The sequence below is a fragment of the Chiloscyllium plagiosum genome, chromosome 23 (assembly GCF_004010195.1).
Source record: "Chiloscyllium plagiosum isolate BGI_BamShark_2017 chromosome 23, ASM401019v2, whole genome shotgun sequence".
In the NCBI taxonomy this organism is placed as follows: Eukaryota; Metazoa; Chordata; class Chondrichthyes; order Orectolobiformes; family Hemiscylliidae; genus Chiloscyllium; species Chiloscyllium plagiosum.
Window position 1 is genome coordinate 47643836 of NC_057732.1, and position 24356 is coordinate 47668191.

General features: G+C 41.0%; 1 long non-coding RNA gene across 1 annotated transcript in view; it reads right to left on the reverse strand.

Moving 5' to 3' along the window:
* Positions 1-22292: 22292 nt before the first annotated feature.
* LOC122561516 overlaps positions 22293-24356 on the reverse strand; it is a 45926-nt gene continuing 43862 nt past the window's right edge. The window contains exon 3 of the long non-coding RNA XR_006315028.1: positions 22293-22597. This is a non-coding gene — a long non-coding RNA (uncharacterized LOC122561516). The remainder of the gene's footprint in view (positions 22598-24356) is intronic.

Genomic DNA, 24356 nt, shown 5'->3' on the forward strand with positions numbered 1-24356 from the left:
CAGATGAGATCTCACCAGCACGTCATATGTTTGTAAGAAGAATTCCTTATTCTCATACTCCAACCCCCTTGAAAAAAGAGGCAGTAGCATCTGCAGTCCTCACTTTTGCCTAGCATTCCCCATTAGCCTACCTGGTTATCTCCTGCCCCTGTGTGCTCGTTTTCTGTGCTTTGAGCACAAGTACCCAAATCCCTTTGTGTTGCAACATTCTGCATTTTATTTCTTTTTAAATAATACTCCTTTATTTTGTTCTCCCTTCCAAAATGAACAACTTATAATTTTTCCATGTTACCTATGTGTAATAATTTAGAATATCTGACTGAAAAAAAAAAAATTATTGTTGAAAAACCAAAATTGAGCCACTACTGATGAGGGTACATAGCCAAGACCCAGTCTGGGACAGACCGTTCTGCAGACCCAAACAAGGGTAGGCTTTATGCTTTTCCAAGGATCAACCTGTTCAGGCCCCCTGCCTCAGTGGTAGGGACACTACCACTTCACCACTAGCGCTCTTATGAGTCTGCTTCATTATATTTTCTAATCAACTAGTTCAGAGATGTTTGATTTGGATATGAGTATATGAGGTGTAGTTAGTAAGTTTACAGATGACACCAAAATTGGACATGTAGTGGACAGTGAAGAAGGTTACCTTAGAGTACAACGGCATCTTGATCAGATGGACCAATGGGCTGAGAAGTGGCAAATGGAGTTTAACTTCGAAAAAAATCTTAGCAGGACTATGGGCGGCACGGTGACACAGTGGTTAGCACTGCTGCCTCGCAGTGCCAGAGACCCGGGTTCAATTCCCGCCTCAGGCGACTGACTGTGTGGAGTTTGCACGTTCTCCCCGTGTGCTCCGGTTTCCTCCCACAATCCAAAGATGTGCAATTCAGGTGAATTGGCCTTGCTAAATTGCCCGTAGTGTTAGGTAAGGGGCAAATGTAGGGGAATGGGTGGGTTGCGCTTCGGCAGGTCGGTGTGGACTTGTTGGGCCGAAGAGCCTGTTTCCACACTGTAATGTAATCTAATCTAATCTAATCATAAGGTGGACGGGAGTGTTGCTGAACAAAGAGACCTTGGAGTGCAGGTTCATAACTCCATGAAAGCAGAGTCGCAGGTAGATAGGGTAGTGAAGAAGGTGTTTGCTATGCTTTGCTTTATTGATCAGGTCATGTCGTGGCTGTACAGGACATTGGTTAGGCCACTGTTGGAATATTGTGTGCAATTCTGATCTCCTGTGAAACTTGAGAGAGTTCAGAAAAGATTTACAAGGGTATTTCCAGAGTTGGAGGATTTGAGCTATCGGGAAAAGTTGAATAAGCCAGGGCTGTTTCCCTGGAAGGTTGGAGGCTGAGGGGTGACCTTATGGAGGTTTATAAAATCATGAGGGGCAAGGATAGGGTAAATAGGCAAAGTCTTTCCCTAGGGTGGGGGAGTCCAGAACTAGAGGGCATAGGTTTAGGGTGAGAGGAGAAAGATATAAAAGGCCAACGTTTTCATGCAGAGGGTGGTACGTGTATGGAATGAGCTGCCAGAGGAAGTGGTGGAGGTTAGCACAATTGCAACATTTAAAAGGCATCTGGATGGGTATATGAATAGGAAGGGTTTGGAGGGATAGGGGCCAGGTGCTGGCAGGTGGGACTAGATTGGGTTGGGATAGCTGGTCGGCGTGGACAAATTGGACCAAAGGGTCTGTTTCCGTGCTGTACATCACTATGACTTTATGACTCTATGTTACTGTAAACCTCTGGAGTAGGTGGGACTTGAACCCAAGCCTCCTGTTTCTGAGAGAGGGACATTTGCAAGATCCCTTACAGGTCAGCTTTTTAAAATTTTATTTTCTCTTGCTTTTATATTCCCTGAAGTGCTATCACACCCAACTGAATGATTTTTCCACCACCAAATCACTGTGACCTTTTTTTTTGGTTCTTTTTAAAACTAACCATCACCAGTAATCGCCCATGTAGCCAATTAAATATTTACAAGCACAGTCCATGATGGACAGTGGAGACTATCAAGAATAAAGTTGGAGGTTCGGGAGAGAGGGAAGGGGCTAAATCAAAATGGTGTTAGATTGGATCTGCTTTTTTTATAAAACCTATTTTTCTAATTAACCTGTTTAGAGATATTATTATGCACCTCTGGAGGAGATGAATGAATGGGCCACTTGGAGCAGGGGTAGGGACACTACCAATGTACCACAAGAGGGCCCCTCAAAAAGAAACCACAATATATTTTTTCTAAATTTAATCTATTTTGCTCATCAACCTGGTCAGAGATGTTATTACACACCTCTGGGGCAGGTGGGACTTGAACCTTGACCTCTCTGTTCAGGAATAGGTAACTGTTTCACACAGAGGATGGTGTGTGCATGGAATGAGCTTCCATTTAAAAGGTATCTGGATGGGCAGATGAATAGGAAGAGTTTAGAGGGATATAGACCAAACGCTGGCAAATGGGATTTGGTTAGTTTATGATATCTGATCGGCATGGTGGTGTTCGACCAAAGGGTCTGTTTCTATTCTGTACATCTCTATGATTCTTTGACTTTATTTCCTAATTCCTAGGGAACTCATACTAAATGAGTTCCACAGTGAGATTAATTAGTGAGTCCCCATTAGCCTTATAGGGTTTATCACATCATTCTCTCCTTTAGCACTTTTGTCTGTCTTTCTTTTCTCTTTATACTTGAGTATTTTGGATTTGCACTCAGCATGGAAGTCACGCCAGAAAGGTCACAATCTATTGTACATTCCCAGCTGTCCTAGGTAGATAGAAGCACCCCTCTCTTCTCATTGGATTGCTTAGTTTCATCCATTTTTGTAAATCCCTCCATGGTCTTGCCTCTCTGTTTCTCTGTGATCTCCTCTAATCCTACAAGGTATCTCCAAGATATCTACACCCTTGCTTCACTGTGCCTAAAGTTATCCTAAAGTTCTCGAATTCCCTCCCAACACATTAATGCCTCTAATTCTTTTGTTCTTTGAGACATCTTTCAAAACCTATCTCTTTGAACAAACATTTGTCCATCTCACCTAATATAGGTGATGTACTCCTAGGGGCATGCATTGTTTTAAAATGGGGTGGCATGGTCGCTCATTGGTTAGCACTGCTGCCTCACAGCACCAGGGACCCGGGCTCAATTCCTGCCTCAGGCGACTGTGTGGAGTTTGCACATTCTCCCTGTGTCTGTGTGGGTTTCCTCCCACAGTCCAAAATTGTGCACGTTAGGTGAATTGGTCATGCTAAATTGCCTGTAGTGTTAGTTGCATTGGTTAGGGGAATGGGTCTGGGTGAGTTGCTCTTTGGAGGGTTGATGTGGACTTGTTGGGCCAAAGGGCCAGTTTTCACACTGTAGGGATTCTAAAATGATGTGAAACATGCTGTCGTTTCATTATGGTAACGGTGCTGTATAAAAGCATGCCATTGTTGTTGCAGAGCCGCGTCATCCAGCACTGATTGACAATCTGTATATCTAATGAATATTTTGACAAGTTAAAGATCATGATAGACACTGAGAGTGCAAGGGTTAATTAAGATGATATTCAGGAAACCATAAGCTGAAGAACATATTCTGAAGCTGGAGTCTTTGCAACCACATCGAGAAAAGAAATTAATGAACTTTTCATCGCTTGACTTAAAACAGCCAGCACACAGAGTCACAGCTTGCAACAGTGACGATATACACAAGTCTGTTAAGTCAGACAAGCATCTTCTGAGATAGTAGAGTACCGAAAAATGAGTGGAAACCACTAGCCAAGACAGCAGCTGCAACATGCTCAGAAGATTGAAATGACACACACCACACGAGAGCTCAATCCCCTTAAATTCTGTTGAAGTTTGCGTAATGATTAGACTTATGTGTCTTACATATTGGCAAATGGGGAGGTGATGGCCTCGTGCTGTTACTGCAGGATTGTTAATCCAGAGACCGAGGTCATGTTCGGGAGACCCTAGTTTAAATCCTGCCAGGGCAGACGGTAGAGTTTGAATTCAATAAAGAGTTGGCATTAAGAGTTTCATAATGACCATTACAGTCTATTGATGATCATAAATCCAATGCTGATTGTCAGAAAAACTCATCTGGTTCACTAATGTTCTTTAGGGAAGGAAAATGCCATCCTTACCTCGTCTGGCCTACATGTGACTTCAGGCCTGCAGCAATGTGTTTTATTCTGAACTACCCTCTGGGCAATTAGGGATGGGCAATAAATGCTGGTGTAGTTAGTGACACCCTCATCCCATTCATGAATTTAAAAAATGCCTACACTAAATCATACTGCACTACAAACCAAAAGAATGTGGTTTTCCTTTTAATTAGTTAGACTTATCATAATATGATTACTTTTATTTATTCAATCATGGGATGTAGGCATTGCTGGGTAGACCAACATTTATTGCCCATCCCTAATTGCTCTTGAGAAGATAATGGTGATCTACATTTTTGAACCACTACAGTCCTTAGTGTAGTGTAGTGAAGTATGAAGGGAGCATCAGGATTGTGATACAGTGACAGTAAAGGAATGGTGATAAGATTCCAAGGCAGGATGGTGATTGACATGGAGGGGACTTGCAGGTTGCGGTGTTTCTATGTATCTGCTGCCTTCTCCTTCAGGACGGTGAAGGTCACGGTTTTGGAAATTGCTCTTGAAGGTGTTTTGGTGAGTTACCCAGTGTCTCTTGTAAGTACAAACTGGGCATCAGCAACAAAAGGGGTGAATATTGAAGGTGGTGCATGTGGTTCCAATGAGAAGGGCTGCTTTGTCCTGGATGGTATTGAGGGGGTTCTATTCTTTCCAATTGGAGATGGTCATTGCTTGACACTTGTGTGTCATGAATAGTACTTGGCACTTATCAGCCCAAACCTTGATTTGATGTTGTCCACATCTTTTTGTAAGTTGATGTGGGCTGCTTCAGTACCTGAGGAGTCACAAATAATGCTGTACAGTGTGCAGAACATTCCCACCTTTGACCTTATGATGGAAGAAAGGTCATTGATGAAGCAGCAGAAGATGATTGGACCTATGACACTACCCTAAGTAACTCCTGCAGCAAAGTTCTGGGGCTGAGATGGTTGATCTCTACCAACTACAATCATTTTCATTTGTGCAGGGTATGACTCGAACCAAGTGGAGGCTTTTCCCCTTTTTCCCACTGACTCCAGTTTTGTTTGGTCTCCTGCATCCCACATTTAGTCAAATGTTGCCTTGATGTCCAGGGCAGTCACTCTAACTTCACCTCTGGAGTTCAGCCCTTCTGTCCACAATTGGGCCAATGTAAGGAGATCAAGAGCAGCATGATCCTAGTGGAGCTAAAACTTAGCGTCAGTGCGCAGGTTACTTTATTTTCATTATGTCATAGAAATCCTACTGTGTGGAAGCAGGCCATTTGACCCATTAAGTCCACACTGACCCTCTGTAGAGCATTCCACTCAGACCCCTACCCTATAAACCTGCTTCCGATAGCTAATCCATCTAACCTGCACATCCCTTGACACTATGGGGCAATTTAGCACACCCATTCCACCTTACCTGCACATCTTTGGACTGTGCGAGGAAACCAGAACATCCAGAGTAAACCCAGGCAGAGAATATACACACTCCACACAGACACCTGAGGGTGGAATCAAACCCAGGTTCCTGGCTCTTTGAGGCAGCAGTGCTACCCACTGAGCCACTGTACGACCTGTATTTTGCCCACAATGAACAACTATACAAGGCTGCCCTAGTCATGAACCCACGAATGGAACCAAATCAAATTTCACTGGAAAGGGAAAGGTAGATGGTTATTTTGAAGGTGACCTTGCTTCAGAAATGCCTGAAAGTTTTCAATGCAAAACAGTAATCTTTCTCTCTTCTTTAGATGTTGGCCTTGCCTGTCATGGATTTTGAGCATTTTATGTTTCTAAGCCAGTTTTCTAGCTTTTGTGTTTTATTTTCCCATTTCATAGTGTTTTTATGGGGTCTAAGAATCTCAGGTATGAAATCCAGTGTGGTCAACCTTCCACACCCACATGTACATTGCTAACTATGTTAACAAACTCTTTAATAAATTAAATACTACACTCGGGGAATTTATAATTTATCATCGTGAATTGGTAAATGTGTCACATTGGATATGGAGCATTAACTCTGCTTTTCTCTTCACAGGTGTCCCCACACCTGCTGGGATTTTAGGGAATTTTGTGCTCTTATACCAGGCCTCCAGCATCTGCTGTATTTTATTGGTAAAAACGCCTACGTTAGCAGATTGGCTGCCAAAACCTGTAGGTCCCAATCCTGCTCTGTAACCTCAAGCATAAAGATTTGTACACAATATTTATTATCTTATAAATCTTACAGCTGAACACCCTGTCAGCTCTTTACTTGACACAAATTGAGTTTGGATGGGTTTTTTAAAAAGACAAATGATGATAGTTACAGCAGGTGAGGCGGCATCAATGGAGAGAGAGTAAGCTAACTCTTCATCACAGTCTTCGAGACTTGAAATGTTAGCTTATTCTCTCTACATGGATGCTGCCTGACCCGCTGTGATTTCCAACATATTTTGTTTCCAGTACAGATTGCAGTATTTTGCTCTTAAATGATGACAGTTGTTATGGTCATCATTACAGAGACTAGTTTTCAAATCCAGGTTTTGATTATTGTCATGCGTGTTTTACAGTAAGAGTGCAATAAAATCCAGTGAAAAGCTTTCATTTGCTGCCATTAAACAGGATTATTTTGAATAATTTAAGAATAAGGGATCTAAGGAGAAGGAAGATACAGGTTTAAGTGAGTCTAACAGACCTGAGCCAGCTCATCAATTTACGAATTTAATTCATATTTCATCAGCTGCTGTGCTGAGATTTGACCACATGTTCCCCAGAGCATTAGGCTGGCTTCTGGATTACTAATTTGATTAGATTGCCAGTATGCCATCAGGTGTCCAATTTATTGCCAGTCTCTGCTACTTTAATGAGTTTGGACAATATTAATTTAATAAAAAAGTCATAGCCAACATTTCTAGAATGTTCTGACATAATTACAGAGAAGAAAATTCTTGACATGGATCTTGATCTTTTAAAAATCTTTTTTGCTTGGACATTTCGCATTAATATTGTAGCAGAACTAGCCCTGAATTTTACATGATAAGAAGAAGATTATATCCTTTAACTTGTTGGAATTGATAGAAATTTTAAAAAATCTAGTTTTTCTTAAGATTTCACAATAAAAGTTGAGAATTATATAGCCAATGTTTTTAAGACTTGATTTTATAATGGCAAAGTATATGCGTCATACTGGTATCAAGGAAGCCACAGAAAATATCAACAGAAATCACTGGAGAAACTCAGCAGGTCTTGCAGTGTCTGCAGAAAGCAAGCAGAGTTAACAGTTTGAGTCCGTTGAATCGTCATCAGTTTTTTGTTTTATTTTAGCCACAGAAATAAGTTGTGTGTATTTTGGATAGGAATCTGTCATTACCTTTGTCAAACTTGTTTTTGACTTTAACATGTTTTTGAGCAGGGAGTATTTTTTTATTCACTCCCAGGACGAGGGTGTCACTGGCTTTGCAGTATTTATTGCCCATCCCTAATTTTCCAGAGGGCAGCTAAGAGTCAACCACATTGCTGTTGGTCTGGAGTCACATGGAGGCCAGACCAGGTAGAGGCAGCATTTCTTTCCCCAAAGGACATTAGTGAACCAGATGGGTTTTTCCTGACAATCAATTCACTGTCATCATTAGACTCTTAATCCAGAGTTCTTTTTATGGAATTCAATTTGAATTTCATTATCTGCCTTGGCAGGTCCCCAGAACATTATCAGGGTCAACAGTCCAGCAATAATACCACTGGGTCATCACCGCCCCATGGAATCTGTGCATAAGTGATGAAATAAGTAGGAAGACTGGGGCAACCAAATTCCGAAAAATAAATGAAAGCTAAGTGCTGTGGATAGAGATGTCATATTGGACTGAAACATTAACGCTCTCTCTCTCTTTCTCTCTATCACACTTGCTCAGTTTCTCCAGCAAGTTTTGCTTTTATATTAGATAACAAAATGGTTTGTGAAATGGATTTCTAATAAAGACAGTAAAAGTAAGAAACTTGGAATCACATAAGAAAAAGTTGGCTTCTTTAAAAGATGGGCCGCAGATTCTTTCTCGATGGATGAATCGAAATGAACCAACTGGACCTTTCATCCCCAGTTGTCATATGGGTGGCATGGTGGCTCAGTGGTTAGCACTGCTACCTCACAGTGCCAGGGACCTGGGTTTGATTCCAGCATTTGGTGTCTGTCTGTGTGGAGTTTGCACATTCTACCCTTGTCGGTGTGGGTTTCCTCCTACAATCCAAAGATCTACAGATTAGGTGAACTGGCCATGCTAAATTGCCCATCGTGTTCAGAGATGTGTAGGTTAGGTGCATTAGTCAGGGGTAAATTAGGAGTAATGGGTTTGGGTGGGAGACTCTTTGGAGGGTTGCTGTGCACTTGTTGGGCCAAAGGGCCTGTTTTCTCACTGTAGGGATTCTAAATTCTAAAAATCTTATGAGTAGTCTCAAGCCCTTGTCTAATTTTAGGTGGACCCCACAGCAACATTAGCCAAGGATGAAGTAGACATGTAGTCTTTGAAAGTTAGCAATTGGGAATATTGTTTTTGATTATAGACTGTTAGCAAATCTTTTTACAATTCAATGAAAAGCTCAATTTTCTTTTGAAAACCCTGTCAAGAACTCAATGTGGTGAACTTCACCCTCTAGGCTTATATAATCCACACTCCACCATCAAGCATTTTTTCTGAGAGATATTTTGAGATGCAGCTGCTGACTACGACGTTCTCTGCTGCTTATCAAATATCTGCACCTTGTTTAACACATACTTTTAATCGGTAATTTCTCAAAAAGAGGTTATACAGGCAGCTGTTTAGCAAAATATGAAGTCTTTTTTGTTGGAACTTCAGGAAATCAAGGGGGAAATTGAAACCTAACAATTTTGGCAGGAAACTGATATGATCATTCACACATTTTATATCCCACCCAATTTTACTTTCCCTTCAAGCTATAAAACTGGCGTTCAATACATTTCTGTCATTATCATTTTGGACAAGTTGAACTAAAATTCCCTGTTCAACCTTACTTTGTTGTCTTCTGCTCTAATGAATTCTTTCCCAGGACCTCGAAGTATATGAATCAGGAAGATCTCAGTATTCTCCTCAGTTTTCCCCTGAGGACTTACCAAAGTCTTTCCTTCCTCCTAATCTGCAGAGGTCTTTAAAGTCCAAACCTTGGGTTACTTAACTAATAAATTGTGAATTACTCTGTCTGCTGTTGAGCATTGTACAGCTTTGTGGATGGCCTATCATATGAACTTTGGTCCTTTACAACAAAAGAAAACTGAAGCCAAGAGGAAAGAAAACCTGAAATTTTTCAGACTTCTCTCACACAACAACTGTAACAGAATTGGACATAAGCACAATAATAATGAAAATTATAAAAAAAGTTGGACTTAAACTGAAAACATAATATCAACACATGTCTGAGCATTTTGTGTATGAAAACTCTTTCACAAAGACAATGAAGATGGATGACAATGTGAGAGACTATTCAGTCTATTTGACTCACCTTACCTCATTTCTTAAACAACTTCAGATTTGTTGCCCCCTTTGCCTATTACTGAAAAAACATTCTGGAATTCATTCCCCCATTCCAACAAGGACATTGTCAGAGCATATAGCCTTCACAGTATCCAGTGCATTCAGCCATTCCTTGATATCACTTGGACTGAGTCAAACTGGCTGAAGACTGATACGTGTGATGCTGCGCACCTAAGGAGGAGACTGAGCTATATCATCTATTCAGCTCTGCTAGCACTGTCTTTAACATTCATATACTGGGTCCCACCATCGTTGAGGAGAGGGATGTTTTTGGAGTTTCATCCGCTGGTTAATTGTTTATTAGCCATGCTGACACTTCAGGCTTCCTGATTTTTGTTGGAGCTGTACTCAGCCAGATAAGTGGGGAGTATTTCATCACAGTCCTAACTTATGCCCTGTAGATGATAGACAGGCTTTGGGGAGTCAGGAGATGAGGAACAGCAGGATGTCTAGCTCTGACCTGCTCTCGTAACCATTGCATTTATATGGGCTCCACAATGGATAGCGAGTTTATCACATGAAACATTCATTCACTGATTCTTCAAACTGACCTTGATTGGGCCCAGGTGACTCTGGTTTTAACTCCCTTTCTTCTGCAAAGCATTCATCCTATGCAGCAGTTTCGGGCTCCTAGTGGTCTGTGACATAACACATGAGCACCCCAACTACAGCTGACACCAGAATCTCTGACTTCAACGTCTTTCTAAATTCAGAGAAGCTCCTTTGCAGCTAATCTTCATATTATTATTTTGTAGTTGCCCTTTGTAATGATCTACTGTTAAGTAAATTTCAATGGAAGCAGAATAACTTGCTTCAACATTTCCTTCTTGAGCTTTCTGCTTGATGACAGCTTTGATGCAGGTAGCATCATCCATCGCAGGTACAGCAAGCAGGCAAATCCCAAATCAACTGATGGAACATCGTGCATTTGGCATTAATCTGCTAATAGCTTTATTAAGATTTGAAATGGTTTAAAATGACAGAACTCTTTTGTTATTCATTCATGGGATGAGGGTGGTGCTGGCTAGGCCAGCATTTATTGCCCATCCCTAATTGCACAGAAGGCAGTTAAGGACCAATCACAACACTGTGGGTCTGGAGTCACGTGTAGATGAAAGTGAGTACTACAGATGCTGGAGATTAGAGTCAAGAGTGTGGTGCTGGAAAAGCACAACAGATCATGCAGCGTCTGAGGAAATCCTGATGAACGGCTTTTGCCCAAAACGTCGATGTTCCTGCTCCTCGGATGCTGCCTGACTTGCAGTGCTTTTCCAGAACCACACTCGTGAGTCACATATAGACCAGATGAGGTAAAGATGGCAGTTTCCTTCCCTGAAGGACATTAGTCAACCAGATGGGTTTTTCCAACAGTTGGCTCATGGTCATCACTAGATTCATAATGCCAGATTTCTTTTTTATTGAATTCAAATTCCATCAACTGCCATGATAGGATTCAAACCCAGGTGCATTGAATGCTATGATTAGATTAGATTACTTACAGTGTGGAAACAAGCCCTTCGGCCCAACAAGTCCACACCAACCCTCTAAAGAGCAACCCACCCAGACCCATTCCCCTACATTTACCCCTTCACCTAACACTACGGGCAATTTAGCATGGCCAATTCACCTAACCTGCATATCTTTGGACTGTGGGAGGAAACCAGGACACCCAGAGGAAACCCACGCAGACACGGGGAGAATGTGCAAACTCCACATAGACAATTGCCCGAGGCAATTGGTCACTGCATTAACTGTCCAGCAATAATACCACTAGGCCATCGCCTGTCCAGTACTGCACCTTGAAGGCTCTAAAGCTTGGATTTTATAGCCCCCTGGGGGTAGTGGATGTTGACACTTCAATACTATGAGTGGCCTTACCATTAGCACCTGTGACCTGGCTCCCATAGTTCTGGTGACTGGTAGAGGTGTTAGGAACCCTGCTAGCCTTAGGCCTATAGAGGGAATTAGCTAGGCATTAGGGGTCACAGTCCACCTGCACTACTAGTTTAAGCGTGGCAGGGTTAAGCTAAGGCAGGATTGGTAGCCTGGCTGTTTTTGTTGTAGGATGAATCCCCATAACTGCACATCAGAAAAACCATCTGGGAGATTTGCTGCCAACATCCTCTTTCAGGGTAGGAGTCTACAAGATCTCGTGTGGTGGAGGAAAACCACTTGATAGTCTAAGGCCCTTTTCTCACACAATGTTGCTGATTGCATGATAGCAACTAGATACATTAATATGATGGGCATAGTTACAGAGACTATAAGGAAGACTCCAACACTTGGCCATATTGGATTTGGTGCTTGGCAATGAACCAGGTCAGGCGTCAGATCTCTCAGTGGGACAGCATTTCAGTGATAGTGATCACAACTCCCTGACCTTTACTATAGTCATAGATAGGGATACGAGCAGGTGGTATGGGAAAGTATTTAATTGGGGGAGGGGGAATTACAATGCTATTAGGCAGGAACTGTGGAACATAAATTGGGAATAGATATTCTCAGGGAAATGCACGACAGAAATATGGAAGTTGTTTCAGAAACACTTGCTGCGAGTGGTTTGTCCCACTGAGGAAAGAAGGGAATGTAGAGTGAAGGAATGATGGATGACAAGAAATGTGGAACATCTAGTCAAGAGGAAGAAGGAAGTTTTCTTACGATTGAGGAGGCAAGGATCAGATAGGGCTCTATAGGGTTACAAGATTGCCTGGAAGGAAATGAAGAATAGACTTAGGAGAGCTATAAGGGGGCATGAAAAAGCTTTAGTGGGCAGGATTAAGGAAAACCTTCAGGCATTCTGCACTTACGTAAGAAAAAAGAGGATGGCCAGAGTGAGGATAGGGCTGATCGGGGATAGTGGAGGGAACTTGTGCCTGGAAATGGAGGAAGTTGGGGAGGTCCTTAATGGATACTTTGCTTCAATATTCACTACTGAGAAGGACCTGTCATTTGTGAGGACAGTGTGAAACAGACTGATACACTAGAACAGGTTAATGTCAAGAAGGAGGATGTGCTGGACATTTTGTTAAACATGAGGATACATAAGTCTCCTGGGCCAGACGGGATATACCCAAGGTTACTTACAGAAATGAGGGAAGAGTTGCTGCACCTTTGGTGATTATCTTTGCTTCCTCACTGTCCACTGGAATAGTACCAGATGATTAGAGGGTGATAAATGTTCAAGAAAGGTAATAGAGATAACCTTGGGAATTACAGACCAGTCAATCTTACATCAGCGGTGGACAAATTATTGAAGAGGATTCTGAGAGACAGGACTTATGATTATTTGGAAAAGCATAGCTTGGTTAGAGATAGTCAGCATGGCTTTGTGAGTGGCAGGTAGTACCTCACAAGCCTTATTGAATTCCTTAAGGATATGACAAAGTACATTGATGAAGGTAGAGCAGTGGATGTGGTGTACAAGGATTTTAGCAAGGTGTTTGAAAAGGGTCCCCATGGTAGGCTCATTCAGAAAGTAAAGAGGCATTGGATACAGGGAAATTTGGCTGTCTAGATACAGAATTGAGTGGCCCATTTTAAGGTGATTGGAGGAATGTTTAGGGGAGATGTTAAAGGTAGGTTCTTTACACAGAGAGTGGTGGGTGCGTGGAATGCACTGCTAGCAATAGTAGTAGAGTCAGATACATTCGGGATAGTTAGTTGGATAGAACTCTTAAGGATAGTGGAATCAAGGGTTATGGGGATAAGGCAGGAATAGGATACTGATTGAGGATGATCAGCCATGATCATAATGAATGGTGGTGCTGGCTCGAAGGGCAGAATGGCCTACTCCTGCACCTACTGTCTATTGTCTATTGACATTTAAGCAACTCTTGAACAGGCTTATGGATGATAGTAAAATGAAGGGTATGTAAGTTAGTTTGATCATGGAGTAGGATACTAGGCCGGCACAACATCGAGGGCTGAAGGGCCTGTGCTGTTCTGTACTGTACTATGTTCTATGTTCTGAATCAGTTAAGTCTGTCTCTAGTAGGTGGATGTATGTAGGTGTGTGTGTAGGTATGAGTGTGTGCTGCGTGTGAGGGTGTGTGTCTGTATATGTGTATGTGTACGTGTGTGCTGTGTGTTTCTATTTATGTGTGTGTGTAGCTGCAAGCTTGTGTGTGGGTTGAGTGTGTATAGGTGAGTGTGTGTTGTGTGTATGTGTGTATATGTGTGTGTCTATATGTATGTTTGTGGAGGGGCGTGTGTGTAGGTGTGTGTGTGTGTGTGGACCGGGGGGGGGAGCAGAGACAGGGAATACATATCTGTGTACAATCCATACCCTAGCTTTTGTATCAGAGCTTCAACTCAGTGCCAAATTGATTCTTCCTTGGGTACTGAATGCAAAGGGAGTGTCCTCAAATTACACATTCAGAATAATATTTGAAGATGTCTACCGAGTCAAATCTCAAAAATAATCTAGATAACATGTTTTCATCTCTTTGAAGATAGGAAAACCAATTGATCTTGGAATTGTTGGTATGACACTTCCTGAAGAGAGATGCTAGCAGATAATCTTTCAACATACTGCACACTGTTAGGTACAGTATTAAGAACTAAATGATAACTGAACTGACTATAATTTAATCTTTTTTTCTTCAGCTGGAGGCTGGACGTGGCATTGACTGAAAAATCTGAAAATTCAACAGCTCCTCAATGCAAATTTTGTTCAGCAGACTCTTTTTTATTAATTATCCATTTTACCAATTGTTACAAAGATAAATTAAACATCAATATAGTGCTCATAACATAATCATAGATTTATATAGGATGGAAAGAATCTATTTAGCCCATTGCAACAGTGCTAGTTTAAAAAAAGAGATTTCCAACAAGTTCCATACCTTGTTATGTTCCACAGCTCAATGCGTTTTCCTTTCCAAGTATTTAGCAAGTTCCCCTCTGAAAGTTATAATTGATTCTTCTCCCAGAATCTTTTACCAGCAATGCATTGTTGAACATAACGGCTGTTGTAAAAAAAACAGTATTCTCATTGTCTCTTAACACTTCTGCCAATTATCTGAAAGTTTTTATAGAGACAGAGTCACAGTTATATGACAGGGAAACAGATCCTTCGGTCCCATCAGTCCAGGCCAACCATAATCCCAAACTAAATTAGCTTCACCTGCCTTCGCTTGGCCAATATCCCTCCAAACATTTCTTATTCATCTACTTGTCCAAATGTCTTTTAAACATTGTAACTGTACCTGCATCTACTCCTGGAAGCTCATTCCACGTATGAACAACTCTGCGTAAAAAGTTGTCCCTCATGTCCTTTTTAAATCTTTCTGCTCTTATTTTAAAAGTATGCTCCCTAGTCTTGAAATACTCCACCTAATAAGAGTCATTTGCCAAGAAAGTAATCAACTTTTTTTTTATGATTTTGAACATCGTTGTTGAATTATGTCTTAACATTCTTTACTCAAAGGGAAACAAGCTCAGTTCCTCCAGCTCTCCCTATAATTGCAGTTCCTTTTCCCTGATGTTGTAAAATGAAGCTTTCTGGCTATTAGGTATACAGAGAAACCTCGATTATTCGGCATTTGATTATCCGAATTCTGGATTATCCGGACAAGATCACAAGGTCCTGATGTTTGGCTAAACTGCATTATCCTGCAATCGATTATTCGAACTTCGATTATGCAAACAAAATACTCCCCGCCCGTCTCATTCGAATAATCGACGTTCCTCTGTATTGACTCTGACAGGATTGGCATTAAGATGAAAGGTTGTATTTGAAGCATTCATTAACAATCAAATTCATTAAAAACAAAACACTGGAGTTTGGTGATTGAGCACAGAGAATGCTGGAAAAGCTCACCAGGTCTGATAGCATTGGTGAAGAGAGAAACCGAGTTAACGCTTGGGTCCAGAAATCATATGCCACTATTCACCAGTGGTGGAGGAGAGTATGGATGGTTAAGGTGATGGATGCAATGCTGTTCAAGTGGCTACTTTGTTGTGGATATCGTTAAGCCTCTTGAATATTGAAGGAGCCACTCTCATCCCGGGCAAGTGCAGTGTTTTACATCTTACTTCCGCTGTATGCCTTGTCGATTGTGCACAACCTGTGGCATTTCAGATTATTCACTGCAGAGTTCTCAGCCTCTGAACTGCTCTTCTAGACACAACTCTTGTATGGCTATTCCAGTTCAGTTGCTATTCAATGGTAATCCCCAGGATACTGATAATAAGGGTTTTCAGACATAGAGATGCCATTGAATGTCAAGTGGGCATTGTCAGTTTCTTTCTTGTTGGATCTATTCAGTTGTCGGGCCATGTATAAAGCCTAAGCTTAAATACAAACATATGAACAGATGAATGAGGCACAGAAGTAGGCCTTTCAAACTTGTTCAATCTTTTAATAAGATCTTAGCAGGTCAGTTTATGTTTCAAATTCTACAGTGCCATCAATTTTCAATCAGGGCTTTTGCCTGTAACGTCGATTTTCCTGCTCCTCGGATGCTGCCTGCCCTGCTGTGCTTTTCCAGCACTCCTCCAATCTTGATTCTAATCTCCAGCATCTGCAGTATCCATTTTCACCCTTAATTCCCAGCCTAACAGGAAACTATTTACCCTCACCTTAAATATGTTCAATGACTCCACTACTTCCTGATGCAGAAAGATTCAAAGATGCTAAACTTCAGTTGGCATGGTGGCTCAGTGGTTAGCACTGCTACTTCATAGTGCCTGCGACTCAGGTTTGATTCCAGCCTCGGGTATCTGTCTGTTGTGGAGTTTGCACATTCTCCTGTGTCTGCATGGGTTTCCTCTGGGTGCTGCGGTTTCCTCCCATAATCTAAAGATGGGCAGGTTAGGTGAATTGGCCATGCTAAGCTGCCAATAGTGTTCAGGGATGTAAAGGTTAGGTGCATTAGGTAGGGGGTAAGGGTAGGAGAATGTGTCTGGCTGGGTTACTCTTTGAAGGGTCGGTGTGGACATTTTAGGCCACACTGAAGGGATTTTAAACCCTGTGAAAGGAAAATAAATCCCCTCAACTCCATTCTAAGAAGGCGATCCCCAACTTGAAAACAGTGCCCCCAACACCCAGTCCTGGACTCAACCACATGAGGAATCAACCTTGCTCTGGTTTCCTCTCGGTGCTCTGGTCTCCTTCTACAGTTCAACAGTGTGCAGGTCAAGTGGATTGCCCATGCTAAATTGGCCATAGTGTCCACGGATGTGCAGGCTAAATGAGGGGGGAGGGGGGGGGGTGGGGCTGGTTGGGATGCTCTTCAGATGTGGACTCGATGGGGTGAATGGTCTGCGTTCACACTGTGTGCAGATTCTAAGATTCTATGACAAGAGTGTGGTGCTGGAAAAGCACAACAGGTCAGGCGGCATCCGAGGAGCCAGAGAATTGACATTTTGGACAAAAGCCCTTCATCAGGGCATTCCTGATGAAGGGCTTTTGCCCGAAACGTCGATTCTCCTGCTCCTTAGATGCTGCCTGACCTGCTGTGCTTTTCCAGCACCACACTCTCGACTCTAAGCTCCAGCATCTGCAGTCCTCACTTTTGTCTAAGATTCTATGTTCATCATTTTGAAACCATCCAGGATTTTAGAATCTCCAATCGAATTACCCCTTGTTCTTCTAAACGCTGGTGAAAAGAAGCTCAGAGGCCAGGAATCAGCCTTTTAATGATGTCCAGGTTTTGCTGAGTATGTGCATGAGCTGTCACTTAAAAAATAATGGCACTCTATATGTGGCAGCGATGTGATTAATTAACTCTGAATGCATCTCAAATTACGTTCAAATGATGTGCTATTTGGAATGTTGCAGTGTTTGCTGATGGGGTGCGCTGTGCTAATGTGTTTGTTGATCCAGACTTGTGGAAAGATATATTCATTGTCCTGCCAGTAAAATTATTCTTTTCTTTGCCGGCCTTTTTAGCACTGTCTTCCATTTTAAACATTACCATTGTAAATGTGTTACTTCGCAAGTTTGTTTGGCTAAACATTCCCTCAAGGGCAGATGTACACCGAAGTGACTAGCAGTTGTTTTTCAATGCGTGTGCAAAATAGTTACTCCACGTCAGGCAGAATTGAATCTCGGCAGTTCAGCTTTAATGAAAAATCATCTGTGGAGCAAAAGCAAGTGCAGTGACTTGTTCATCATCTTTCCTGATGAAGGGCTTTTGCCCGAAACGTCGATTTTTCTGCTCCTCGGATGCTGCCTGACCTGCTGTGCTTTTCCAACACCACTCTAATCTAAAAACTGCAGTGACTAGTACTTGTGCCTGTTCCCATCAAAAGGTTATACATTTATTCATTCCATTTCTACTCAACTGTGTGTGCATAGTTCGCATTCCTAGTTAGTACACATGACTACATAATTGATTCAAACTAACACACGTGGTTATTTCATTCATAAAATCATTGAATCCCTACAGTGTGGAACCAGGCCATTAGGCCCATCAAGTCCATATTGACCCTCCGAGGAGCAATTCATCCAGATCCCCCACCCCCCCAACCCCCACCAAATCTTATCCCTGCATTTCCCATGGTTCACCCACTTAGCCTGAACATCCCCAGATATTACCGAAAATTTAGCATGGCCAGTCCACCCTAACCTGCACATCTTTGAAACATATCACTACATCTTCATATCTCCAACTGTTAGTATGTATGATTTTTATTATCCATTCTATCAGTTGCAATTCCCATTGAGGCACGTTCTATTTGGAAATTTCAAAAACAAAGGGGTATATTATCAATGGCCAGGTACTGATATTATGAAGAATATTAAAAATGACAAAGGTTTGTTCTTGCTGTGATGGATAGTACTTACCACTTTATGTAAATCAATAGTGGATTAAAAGATAAAACAGCCATAGTCCTACCAGACCAGAGGGCTGCTCTCTTTTAGAGAGAGAGACAGAGACAGAGACAGAGAGAGAGAAACAGAGACAGTGAGAGAGAGAGAGACAGTGAGAGAGAGAGAGATAACTGGTGGTGCTTTATCCTGAAGAGAGACAGTGTCAGTGAGAGAGAGAGAGAGACAGTGAGAGAGAGAGAGAGACAGTGTCAGTGAGAGAGAGAGAGAGACAGTGTCAGTGAGAGAGAGGAAACAGAGACAGTGAGAGAGAGAGAGAGACAGTGAGAGAGAGAGAGATAACTGGTGGTGCTTTATCCTGAGGGTCAACACACCTCAAGTGAAGGGAGCAATTGAGAAAGAGCAATTGAGAGTCATGATAACTTTAGCCAGTGAGGAAACTGAATTCACACTGTTGGTATAACTTTGCATTTGTAAACCAGCTATCCAGCCAACTGAACTTTAGTCAGTATCACATATTGCTTGTGGGATCTTGCTGTGTGCAAACCAACTGCTGGGCTTTCCTATATTATGCACTTGGAAAGTATTTCATTGACCGTGAAGTGCTTTTGAATTCCCAAAGGTTACAATAAGGAGTTTGAAAGGGAAACTTTTCTGATGGTATAATGACGTTTATTGTAATAAAATCACATTTCTATTACTGCAACAATTTGAGGAGAGATTGTGACATGTTGGAGAATTATTAAAAGAGAGCAGATTTCTGAAAGTTATTAGACTTGAAATGTTAACACTTTCTGTCTGCTGATGTTGCCTGACCTACTGAGATTTTCCACCTCATTTTACCTTGTTTCAGTGCATTATTTGAGTGGGTATAGTAGCATTGACATAACAAAATACATACTCTAGAGTTTGGTATAAGGCTTGAAGTCACAAAAGACTGCAAATTAGAGATTCCAATAACACCTGAATGTCTTCAAAATTGTCACAAACTCTGCCTCATTTATTTTAAGAATACAGATTGACACACTTAAATTTCTGTATTTCCTCAGGATTTTTCAAGTGAACCTCTTAAGTTTAAACTAAAATAGAAATTGCTGGAAAAACTCAACAGGTCTGGCAGCAACTGTGCAAAGAAACTGGAGCTAACGTTTCAGGTTGAGTGAGCCTCTTAAGTATAAATATAATGGCCTGGACTTTCTGGGAGTAGTGAGTGCTGATTTTAAAAAAAAGGTTGTCTGAAAGGACCTCGTGACATGGTTAAGGTTAGGGTTAGGGTCTCCAGCATGGATATCCCATTTTCAAATATTCATTTGTACCAAAGGAATCTCTGGCATCCAGAATCATTTGTGTTATCAGAAAGACTAAGCAGATAATCACAGACAAGAATGCTCAAAGACAGCCACCCTCAGAGGAACAATGAATACTTTAATTGTGAATCAGTCTGCAGGGAGTGAAATAAAGGTTAGCATGAAATGGGGTGGCGAGGTGGCTCAGTGGTTAGCACTGCTGCCTCACAGCACCACACTCCCAGGTTTACTCAGGTGACTGTCTATGTGGAGTTTGCACGTTCTCCCTGTGTCGGTGTGCGTTTCCTCCGGGTGCTCCAGTTTCCTCCTGCAGGCCCGGTGAATTGGCCATGCTAAATTGCCCATAGTGTTAGGTGCATTAGTCAGTGGGACTGGGTGATTTACTCTTGGGAGGGTCGGTGTGGACTTGTTGGGCTGAAGGGCCTGTTTCCACACTGTAGGGAATCTAATCTAATTATAAATATGAAGCTGAAATATTATAAATAAACTTTGAAAAATATATTTTTCCAAATTATTTTTCATTGTTTACTTAAATTATTTATTTATTGTAATTATTTTAAATTTTCTATCATAGTGAATAATCTTAGCATTCCATAAATATAAAACTAGATTTTTATGGTCAGAGAGGTTGTTAATAGAAATTCCAATTCTAGTATACAATTAAAAGACATAACCTCTCAAGGGTTTTCATAAAATTAATATTATCAAAGTGAATTCTCATGATAATTCAAGTGATTTATAAAAGTTTCCACTTACAAGGATATCAAATATAAGCAAATGAAGAGGAGCAGGGAATCATGAACAGCAGCTGAAAACAACAAATGCTGGAATCACAGTGGGTCAAACAGCATCCATGGAGAGAGAAAGAGAGCAAGCTAACGTTTTGCGTTTAGATGATCCTTCAGCAGAGCTGAAGGGAAGTGTCGAGGGGACAACATTTATGCAGCTTCTAGATTTCTACATTTAACTACACAGTCATGGACTCCAGAAGTTGATGTAGTATTACAGCTATGCTCACAATAAATATTTCACCGGTATTATGCTGCAAAATCAGGCTAAGAAGTCTCACAATCAATTTAGAAGCCATAAGAATTTGTTTTAACTGGCAGCAGGTATAAAGCAGACAGCTGACCTGTTATTCCCTGCTTCCCAACTGGGAATAAAAGTTCGAATCTGCATCAGTGGTTGTAATAAACTTGTGGGTTAAAATCACATTCTGCGGCAATAGTTGAATATGTTCATATAATTTAACTCCTTCGCTATTATAGCAAAAGAATTAAGCTGTTTATTTTAACTGAGATAACACCATTGGCTAAATGATAGAGAGTAATCTCATGTGAACACATTATTGGAAGAAATTAATTTATATAACATGCCATTTCCATGATGAACACACACTGCTGATAAATATTGCAGCAACTAATTTGCAAACAGAAAAACATTATGCAAACAGCAAATGAGTAAATTGTTTTTGATTGTTGCAAAATGTAGACCTGGAATTTGGAAGAACTTCTGCTCCACATTAAAATGTGCAAACACACAGACAGCATGCCCTTTGGATTAAGGAATGGGAAACACTGGAAATCAGCAACAAAAACAGAAATTGCTGGAAAATCTCAGCAGATCTGGTAGCATCTATGGAGAGAAAGCAGAGTTAACAAGAAGGATCACTTGACCTGAAACGTTAATTCTCTTTTGTCTTCACAGTTGCTGCCAGACCTGCTGAGACCTTCAAGCAATTTTTGTTTTTGTTTCTGATTTCCAGCATCCAGTTCTTTGGTTTTTCCTTGTGTTTACTGGAAGTCACTGACAAGTTTCTTGTGACAAACTTTACTTTTCAAATGAGGAGCTTTGATTTAGAACAGAGAGTGAGGAACCCCCTACTAAACATGTTCAAGAGAGTGAAGGGCCCCTGGGCTACCAACATCCATTACTGCAGACTCCGTATAAACCCCTTATGCACTTGTGAATTTGTACAAGTCATGCAGCACATTACGAGGACTGTCCACTTTACAGATTATCACCTTAAACTCAGCAAATAAGGAAGCAATCGCTTGGCTCTGGGATCTGTAATTGTTAAATACAAAATGATAATTGTATATTAAACTAGCTGTATTGTTGTACTCAAGTCATGGACATTAAATGGGACCTATGCTCATACATGTCAGGACAAACTAAACTTATTTTTGTTAAGTTGTAATTGAATGATATGTCATGTCAGTGTCTGTAAATAAAATCTTATCTGTGTGCAAACACTTGAATCCCAACTTTACATTTCCTCACCTGGCTCTGAGTTATGACAAACAGGAAATTTTATATATTCAACATTCTGTCCAAATTGCAGCAACTCTGTGAATGCACTGGTCCCCAGCATCAGGCAAGATTATGCACAGTGTATAGTGAGGTTTAAATCAGTAACTTTCTGATTCAGAGGCATGGCTGCTAACAACTGAAGCACAATGGCTTGCTACAAGATGTTAAATAGCATGATTTTATCATATTGGTTTAAATCAGGTCAGACCACCTATATGTATCAGGGTTTTTTTTTGGCTATGTTAGATTCTGAGATTATTGCACATACCCAAATGAAACATTCTACAATTACATATAACTTTTAATTCATGTGCAAACAGCAACATAATTTGTCATCTCTGAGGGAGTACATAGCAGACATACCCAAGCAGACATTTATTGCAAAACAAACCAAATCAATCAAGCAATGACACGTTTCTCTTCAACAAGGTCAAGATCAGGATAAGAGTCAAGAAAATCTCCTTGAGATGAACTGTGATGTTTCCTGTTATTGTTTGGAAATGTTTTCTCCTCAGGATTGTGTTCTTGTTTTCCATTCGAAATATCGATGCAATGTTCTTTCAAAGCACTGAAAACAGAGGTTTGTGCAATAAGCCTGTGTTTTGAATTTCATTAGAAAGAGTGGGCAAAGGAAACTTTCCTGCCTTGTCTCAAGATGGTGCTATCACTTGATGAATTCTTCTCCCAGTTAGCTCCTTAAACTGCTGACATTTAATGAAGATAAAGAAACGGAGGTGAAAAACTGAGAAAAAAAGTATAAAAACCAATAGAACTGCAGATGCTGGAAATCAGAAACAAAAACAGAAATTTCTGGAAAAGCTCAGCAGATCTGGCAGCATCTGTGGAGAGAAATCAGAGTGATGCTGAGCTGGAGTTCCACAAATCTCAGGTAAATGGGAAACAAAAACAGAAATTTCTGGAAAAGCTCAGCAGATCTGGCAGCATCTGTGGAGAGAAATCAGAGTTAGCATTTTGGGGCTGGTGACCCTTTCTCAGAACTGAGGCAGGGTGTCCTGACCTGAAATGCTAACTCTGATCTCTCTCCACAGATGCTGCCAGACCTGCTGAGCTTTTCCAGCAATTTCTGTTTTTGTTTGAGAAAAAAGAATACGATGTGATTTTTTTGGGCATTAGGTCATCACAAGCAATACTTGGATACTAGAGATAGCACATTTCCCCGTCACAATCCCCAGCAATGTGCTAATCTTGGCTGCTTCACAAATCTTTTCACAGCCTATGTTATGTTTTAGATATTGATGAAGATGGGATTTAAGGGAAATAGGTACTGGAAAGGTGAGAGTTTGAGTTTCTCACCTTTTACAATATATTGGTGAATACCTCTGCTCTGTGAGTTAAATCTTGATAATTATCAATGCCATGTGTAGCAGATAATTCCTCACTAATAGGAAAGAATAGCTGGAGAGTGAGCACTTCAAGTCCATTCTCATATACCCATTTGGCCGATCACAAGCAATGTTGCACTTTTAACAATACTCTATCCAAATGTATGGGTCTACATGTGCTTAGAATGTATTATCCATCTTACTTTCAGAGCACAATGACTCTATGATTCGAATGGATTTAAGAACTAGAATCTTTGCATTGTCATTTCAGTCAAGCCGAGATTAAATGTGATCTCTGGGATGACTTTGGGGGAGAGGTCACTTGACCATCTACATTCCAGATCAAGTAAAGTTTTTTGAAACTGTTTTGTCTTCATTTTGACAACCCTTCGCTTCACGTCCTGGGATTTTCTCCAGTTGTTATTGTCGTGTAAACAATGGCTTGAGCAAGTATGGTTGTTGGCGTCAGTGAAATTAAACAAGGTAGTGACAGATTGTTTCAGTTGTTTTGCTGTGGCTCGCTGGGGAGACTTCACTGAACTTTATTTGTAAGGAAATGCCATCAGGAACCCAAAGGTCAAAACTCTCTGAAGCAACAGACGAAACTTCCCTTCACACATAAATAATGCTCTTTGTGAGCAGCTTCAGTATAAATGCTTCCTTGCCCCGTTATGAACTTTTGGAAGGAGATGTAGGGAAAGTAGCTGAAGGCGGTTCACATATTTTACCCAGGATGGTCAGAAACTACACGTCGCATTACCTTTCCTGCTGAATCTAAGAATAATTGTTTATAATGTCTCTTACCTTTCTGTTAAATAACAATTTCTTTAACAAGGGCATTGTTTCTTTGGCTATTATTTCACACTGAGTGACAAATGCCCTGTCTGGCCATGAGCTCTATGTGTATCTGACCCTAAATTCATGGTTTCACAGGACCTCAGAACAGCACAGTTCTCCTTACCTCGAGAAGGATTTTAGATTCAT